General features: G+C 47.5%; 1 pseudogene; it reads right to left on the reverse strand.

The window, feature by feature from the left end:
• Positions 1 to 2025: 2025 nt before the first annotated feature.
• LOC115182436 (polycystin-1-like) overlaps positions 2026 to 7500 on the reverse strand; it is a 23597-nt pseudogene continuing 18122 nt past the window's right edge.

The following is a 7500-nucleotide window of genomic DNA, read 5'->3' on the forward strand; positions in this document are numbered from 1 at the left end:
TGAAAGCCTTCCACCCAGCTTCAGCTCTGTCCATCTCAAATATTCACCAACTACCAAGTACCAACAACAACACAGACCCTGTCTGACCACACATCTCCTCGCCAGTAATCAGCTGCTTCAATCAAAGCCAAACCCTCATTTATTTAAGACAGTAATTATGTCCTATAGGGACAGATGACTCTGAAAACATACGGATATCTGAATGATTACAGAGTAACTCCCATAATTCCCATGAGCCGGTTGCCCTCTACGTTTCTTCCTGGCAACTGCCTTTGCTTCCTTCCTGGGGTCTAGGCCGGGTAACTATAACAACTGCTGATGTCATAAAATACGTTTGATTGATTGACTGATACAGTTGAAGTCGGAAGTTTACATACACCTTAGCCAAATATATTTAAACTCAGTTTTTCACAATTTCTGACATTTAATCCCAGTAAAAATTCCCTGTCTTAGGTCAGTTAGAATCACCACTTTATTTTAAGAATGTGAAATGTCAGAAAATAGTAGAGGAATGATTTATTTCAGCTTTTAATTTCTTTTCATCACATTCCCAGTGGGTCAGGAAAGTTTACATTCACTCAATTGATAGTTTGGTAGCATTCCCTTTAAATGTTTAATATGGGTCCCCCCCCCAAACGTTTCGGGTAGGCCTTCCACAAGCATCCCACAATAAGTTGGGTGAATTTTGGCCCATTTCTCCTGAACGAGCTGGGGTTTGTAACTGAAGTCAGGTTTGTAGGGGCCCTCCTTACTCCACATGGCTTTTTTCAGTTCTGCCCACATATTTTCTATAGGACTGAGGTCAGGCTTTGGTGATGGGCCACTCCAATACCTTGACTTGTTGTCTTAAGCCATTTTGCCACAACCTTTGGAAGTATGCTTGGGGTCATTGTCCATTTGGAAGACCCATTTGCGACCAAGCTTTAACTTCCTGACTGATGTCTTGAGATGTTGCTTCAATATATCCACATAATTTTCCATCCTCATGATGCCATCTGTTTTGTGAAGTGCACCAGTCCTCCTGCAGCAAAGCACCCCCACAACATGACGCTGCCACCCCCGTGCTTCAAGGTTGGGATGGTGTTCTTCGGCTTGCAGCCTCCCCCTTTTTCCTCCAAACATAACGATGGTCATTATGGCCAAACAGTATCTATTTTTGTTTCCTCAGACCAGAAGACATTTCTCCAAAAGTACGATCTTTGTCCCCATGTGCAGTTGCAAACCGTAAGTCTGGGCTTTTTTTTATGGCGGTTTTGTGTAGCAGTGGCTTCTGCCTTGCTGAGCGGCCTTTCAGTTAGTGTACCATATAGTAATCGTTTACTGATGGATATAGATACTTTTGTACCTGTTTCCTCCAGCATCTTCACAAGGTCCTTGCTGTTGTTCTGGGATTGATTTGCCTTATTGCACCAAATATGTTCATCTCTAGGAGACAGAACACGTCTCCTTCCTGAGCGGTATGATGGCTGGGTGGTCCCATGGTGTTTATACTTGCGTAATATTGTTTGTACAGATGAACGTGGTACCTTCAGGCATTTGGAAATTGCTCCCAAGGATGAACCAGACTTGTGGAGGTCTACAATTTTTTGGCTGATTTCTTGGCTGATTTCTTTTGATTTTTCCATGATGTCAAGCAAAGAGGCACTGAGTTTGAAGGTAGGCCTTGAAATACATCCACAGGTACAACTCCAATTGACTCAAATGACGTCAATTAGCCTATCAGAAGCTAAAGCCATGACATCATTTTCTGGAATTTTCCAAGCTGTTTAAAGGCACAGCCAACTTAGTGTTTGTAATCTTCTGACCCACTGGAACTGTGATACAGTGAATTATAAATCAAATAATCTGTCTGTAAACAATTTTTGGAAAAATGACTTGTGTCAAGAACAAAGTAGATGTCGTAACCGACATGCCAAAACTATAGTTTGTTAACAAGAAATTTGTGGAGTGGTTGAAAAACTAGTTTTAATGACTCCAATCTAAGTGTACGTAAACTTCCCACTTCAACTGTATGTGTGTTCTTACCTTGGAGGTAGTGACACAGTCCCAGTGGTAGTAGAGTAGTGACTGGCTGTCCAGGTTCATGTTGGGATCATAGCTCTGCTCAGCACTCAGCTGCAGGTCCTGGGTCCTGGACCACACCCTGGAAGTACCACATCAGAGATAACTTTATTTCAAGTGCAGTAAAAAGGATCATTTCATGATCTGAAAACAAAACAAGGGATGTTGTTTGGCCTGGCCCCTGAAAGTAGTCTACAATGGACTATGGATTACAGTTTCTCCTGGCCCCTGAAAGTAGTCCACAATGGGCTATGGATTACAGTTTCTCCTGGCCCCTGAAAGTAGTCTACAATGGACTATGGATTACAGTTTCTCCTGGCCCCTGAAAGTAGTCTACAATGGACTACGGATTACAGTTTCTCCTGGCCCCTGAAAGTAGTCTACAATGGACTACAGATTACAGTTTCTCCTGGCCCCTGAAAGTAGTCTACAATGGACTATGGATTACAGTTTCTCCTGGCCCCTGAAAGTAGTCTACAATGGACTATGGATTACAGTTTCTCCTGGCCCCTGAAAGTAGTATACAATGGACTATAGATTACAGTTTCTCCTGGCCCCTGAAAGTAGTCTACACTGGACTATGGATTACAGTTTCTCCTGACCCCTGAAAGTAGTCTACAATGGACTATGGATTACAGTTTCTCCTGGCCCCTGAAAGTAGTCTACACTGGACTATGGATTACAGTTTCCTCCTGGCCCCTGAAAGTAGTCTACACTGGACTATGGATTACAGTTTCTCCTGGCCCCTGAAAGTAGTCTACACTGGACTATGGATTACAGTTTCTCTGGCCCCTTGAAAGTAGTCTACAATGGACTATGGATTACAGTTTCTCCTGGCCCCTGAAAGTAGTCTACACTGGACTATGGATTACAGTTTCTCCTGGCCCCTGAAAGTAGTCTACACTGGACTATGGATTACAGTTTCTCCTGGCCCCTGAAAGTAGTCTACAATGGACTATGGATTACAGTTTCTCCTGGCCCCTGAAAGTAGTCTACACTGGACTATGGATTACAGTTTCTCCTGGCCCCTGAAAGTAGTCTACACTGGACTATGGATTACAGTTTCTCCTGGCCCCTGAAAGTAGTCTACAATGGACTATGGATTACAGTTTCTCCTGGCCCCTGAAAGTAGTCTACAATGGACTATGGATTACAGTTTCTCCTGGCCCCTGAAGTAGTCTACACTGGACTATGGATTACAGTTTCTCCTGGCCCCTGAAAGTAGTCTACAATGGACTATGGATTACAGTTTCTCCTGGCCCCTGAAAGTAGTCTACAATGGACTATGGATTACAGTTTCTCCTGACCCCTGAAAGTAGTCTACACTGGACTATGGATTACAGTTTCTCCTGGCCCCTGAAAGTAGTCTACACTGGACTATGGATTACAGTTTCTCCTGGCCCATAACCATCTAACAGAGTTTACAAATACTGAACTCCTCCTTTAAGGTTTTGAAATCTTATTTTTATTTTGGCCTGCAATCAGTGATTTTATTGTGTTCTTCAGTTATTTTTATTGTAAAAAAAAATGAACTACTCCTTCAACAGCATCTGCCCCTCTTACCTGTAGGTCCCTCCCTCTATGATAGGTACCAGGCGGGCGGCCATGACGGTTAGCTGTAGACAGGCAGCCTTCCTCAGGGGAACCCCCTGGTAGGACAGGGAGAAACACCAGCGAGTAGTTCCCCGAACGCAGAGCCATCTTGGGCACCGAGAGCTGCAGCCGTCGCACGTCTACTTCCCCCGGGAGAGGGATCTTAGAGGCCAGAGGTGCTGCCCCCTGGAGGTCGGAGGGTGAATAGAGTCACAACGCATCATCACCACAGTTTTTGCTCTGTACTGAAAGGGCTCCATCTTGAAAACTTGACTGCTGAGGTGCAACAATTGACGCTTCACAAAGATCTGGCCCAGAGCTTTTCCCCCCGAGGTTGCAACAGTAACAAAGGGGGCGAGGCTTAGCGAAGGGTCAATTGTTTGAGATTGTATTATTGACAGTGGATAATCAACACAATACAGAACAACATATTGATTTAAGAAGTGGTACCGAGTGGTCGTAGTTGCAGTGCGGGGTGGAGAAGATCTCCCAGAGGTACTGGGCTCCGTAGCGGATGCAAGCCTTCAGGTCCACACTAGCCTCCACCAGGGTGGGCTGGTAGCGCCAGATGGCTAGCCTAGGAGCCTGAACTACCTGAACCTCTGGCTCCTCACACTCCAACACCCTGATGGTCACCTCCACCCTGGCTACCACCCAGCTCACCAAGTTACTACAGTTCACCTAGTGGTGGGGAGGAGAATTACAGTCAATCTGTGTTTATAACATTTGTGTTTGTTATAAAATGGGGTTGGGGGGTTGGTTTACAGTAATGGTGGGAAGGTGAATCAAAACTGTTACTTTGTGTAAAATAATGTTTATCATAGTAGAAGTATAACCTTATTTAGGGTGCTGAAAATTCCCTAGTGGTGGGAGGAAGAATGACAACTATCTCAGTGTTACAAAATGGTGTTAGAGAATTGTAAGTGTAGCTTTGTGTAATAAAACGGTATTGTACAGTAGACATAATGTTTATTATAGTTGTACTTATAGAAAGTCACTAGAAAAGGGAAATTGGGTTTGCTGTCATTCATACAAAATCAAGAAACACATGAAAATAAACATGTAAAAAACACGACGATGATAAATAATAGAAAGCTAGTATACCTGGACCAGGTATTGACCTGGGGACGCGTACACATGTTCAACAGAGGAGGTGGTAGAGAGCAGGGGCGCAGAGCCGTCCTTAAAGTCCCAGAGGTAGGTAACGGGTGTGGATTGAGGCGTGATGCCCACCGTTAGCATCACCGTCTTGTTGATGAAGGTGTCTCTGGGCTGGGCCTCCACCCGGGCCTCTGTCAGAACGTTCTGCACCTGGATGTGCTTGGTGATGTTCTGGCCGTTTAGCAAGTTGAACACCCTGGATGCATTAAGAAAGATATCATTTAGCAGATAGAAAATACAAAGCAACATGTAAAAGAGTGTGCAGATTTTCATATTGGTGGCCCCAGTGGGAATCGAACCAACAACCTTGGCATTGTTCGTAGGGTTACAAAATTACAGTAACTTTCCCCACATTACCAGCATTTCCAAAAATCCTGGTTAGAAGATTCCCGAAATCAGAAGAGAATCAGCAGGATATCCTGGAAGCTCCAACCAGGATGTCTGTAAAACCTGGGAATTCTGGCGTTGCAAAGGAAGGCTCAGTTGGTACCTCAACAGAGAGCATTAATGGTTCTGGCAGAACCCACAACCTTTGTGTTGTGAGCCCCATATTCAGTTGGTAAGTCACCTCAACTAGAGGGTGACTGACACGGCCTCATTTACAACAGACTTACAGTACAGACTTACAGTACAGACTTACAGTACAGACTTTTAATAGCCTACATTTTGGTCTTGGCGGCGCCAGCGGGAACTGATCCCTTTGCGTCCATAGCCCCGTACTCAGTTGATACCTTACCTCAGGTAGATGGTGAGTGACCCGGCCTGGTCGGGGTTGTAGGTCACCTCCTTCCCGATGTGGGGAAGGGGGTGGTGGTTAAGGTCAAAGGTCCACAGGAAGGTCACAGGGTTTCCTGTCAGGATGTCGGCTACGAAGGTCTTCTTGACGCCCACAGGCATGGCGGCATCACAGCAGTCCAGGATACTCAGCCTGCTCACTGGCTCCATCACCTCCACCTGCAGGTGGCGCCACTCAGAACTCACCTGGGGAAATGATGAGATTACGGTAAAACAAGACAAAGAAAAACACAACAAACATCAACTATCATAACATATGACAATATATGTAAAAAAATTGTATTGAGTTCTACATTTTTTTATCAACTACAACGATATTAAAATGCTTAATAAAAATAAATTGTTAATACAAAAAAGGTAATGTAAACACGATACATAGCATTCTCCCCTGGAAGTCCTGTATCTCACCTGGTTGTGTGCGGTCAGGTTTACCATGTAGGTGTCGACCCGGCTGAACTGGTGAACGTAGGTCTGGTTGAGGCCGAACACGGCCGAGTCTCCGCTGATGCTGAGGGTGAAGCTGACGTTCGTCCCTGACGCCTTGGCGATGGTAAACTCCACCCTCTCCCCGACCGCCGCGATCCTCTTACTGGCCCTCAGCTCCAACCCCTGAATCTTATCCTGTACCGTCAACTCTCTGGAAAACCCCTCGCCGCTAACGTCGTTGGTAGCGTTTAGCATAACGGTGAACGGCCCTGGTTCCTGGAAAACGTGGGACACCCTCCGTCCCATTTTTGTTCTGCCCAGCAACAGCCAGGTCCAAGATACGTTGGTGCCGGACCTTAATTCTCCATGGAGGGAGACATTGACGCCGGTGGCCACAAAGTTCTGCTCCGTGTCGTTAGTCGTAGAGAACGTCACTCCCGTTACCACTTCCTGGACGTCAATGAACTTCGACACCGTCTCGGCGCTGACCTCATTGGACACTTCCACGGTAACGACCTTCATTCCTGGACCAGTGAACCAATGAACCACAGAGGGCTCATTCCAGCCTAGAGCGCCCTCATCAACCAACCACCGGTACTGCAGGTCCGAGCCTTTACTGGCCAACACCGTCAGGTTAGTGGAGGAGTTGACCGCCACGGGGTTGACGCTGGTCTCCAGGTACAGCTCTCCAACCGGATCGAGGAACTGGATGGTTCTGTTCACCGTGAGCATTCCGAGGAGGTTGGTGGCCCGCAGGAAGACATCACAGGGACCAGGGGTGGAGAAGTTGACCGGTATGGTCTTCCCGCTGAGGTTGAGCGCAGTGCTGACCGGCGCCAACTCCCTGAGGAGGTTCCAGCTGAAGGACATGTTGGTCCCTTCCCTCAGCGCGGCCTGGAGGTGGAGCACGCGGTTCGTAGCGTAGCAGCACCCCCGCTCACCCCCCATCTCCTCCTCAGGCTGGATCTGCAGCCCCTCCAGCTCCCGCAGCACGTAGACGTATACGCTGGCCTGGGCTGAGCCCACGTCGCTCTCTGCCGTGACGATGACGCTGTACGTCCCCACCGACCGGAAGGTGTAATGAGTCTTCCATTCTTGGAGCCTGGGCGTGCAGCCGTCACACAGGTTCCACGAAAACCGCACGCCGTCGCCTTCCTCGAGGTGAGCCTTGAAGTTGACTGTGGCGTTTATGGGGACGTTGACCCGATCAGCGTTGACCACCAGGCCGCGGATGGGTGCCAGGACCGCCACGGCAACCCGGGTGTGGTTGCTGCTCACCGGGTTTGCCGCCATCAGCGTGACATTGAAGACTCCAGAGACGTTGTAGGCGTGTGTCACGTTCGACCCGGGGGTGAGGGGCGTTCCGTCGCCGAAATCCCAGGTGTAGAGGCTGGCGGGCGCCAGCGAAGAGGTGGTGAAGAGGTACACCTCCCTCAGAGTCAGGTTATTGGATCTAGTCCCGTT

Source organism: Salmo trutta, unplaced genomic scaffold (assembly GCF_901001165.1).
Source record: "Salmo trutta unplaced genomic scaffold, fSalTru1.1, whole genome shotgun sequence".
Taxonomy (NCBI): Eukaryota; Metazoa; Chordata; class Actinopteri; order Salmoniformes; family Salmonidae; genus Salmo; species Salmo trutta.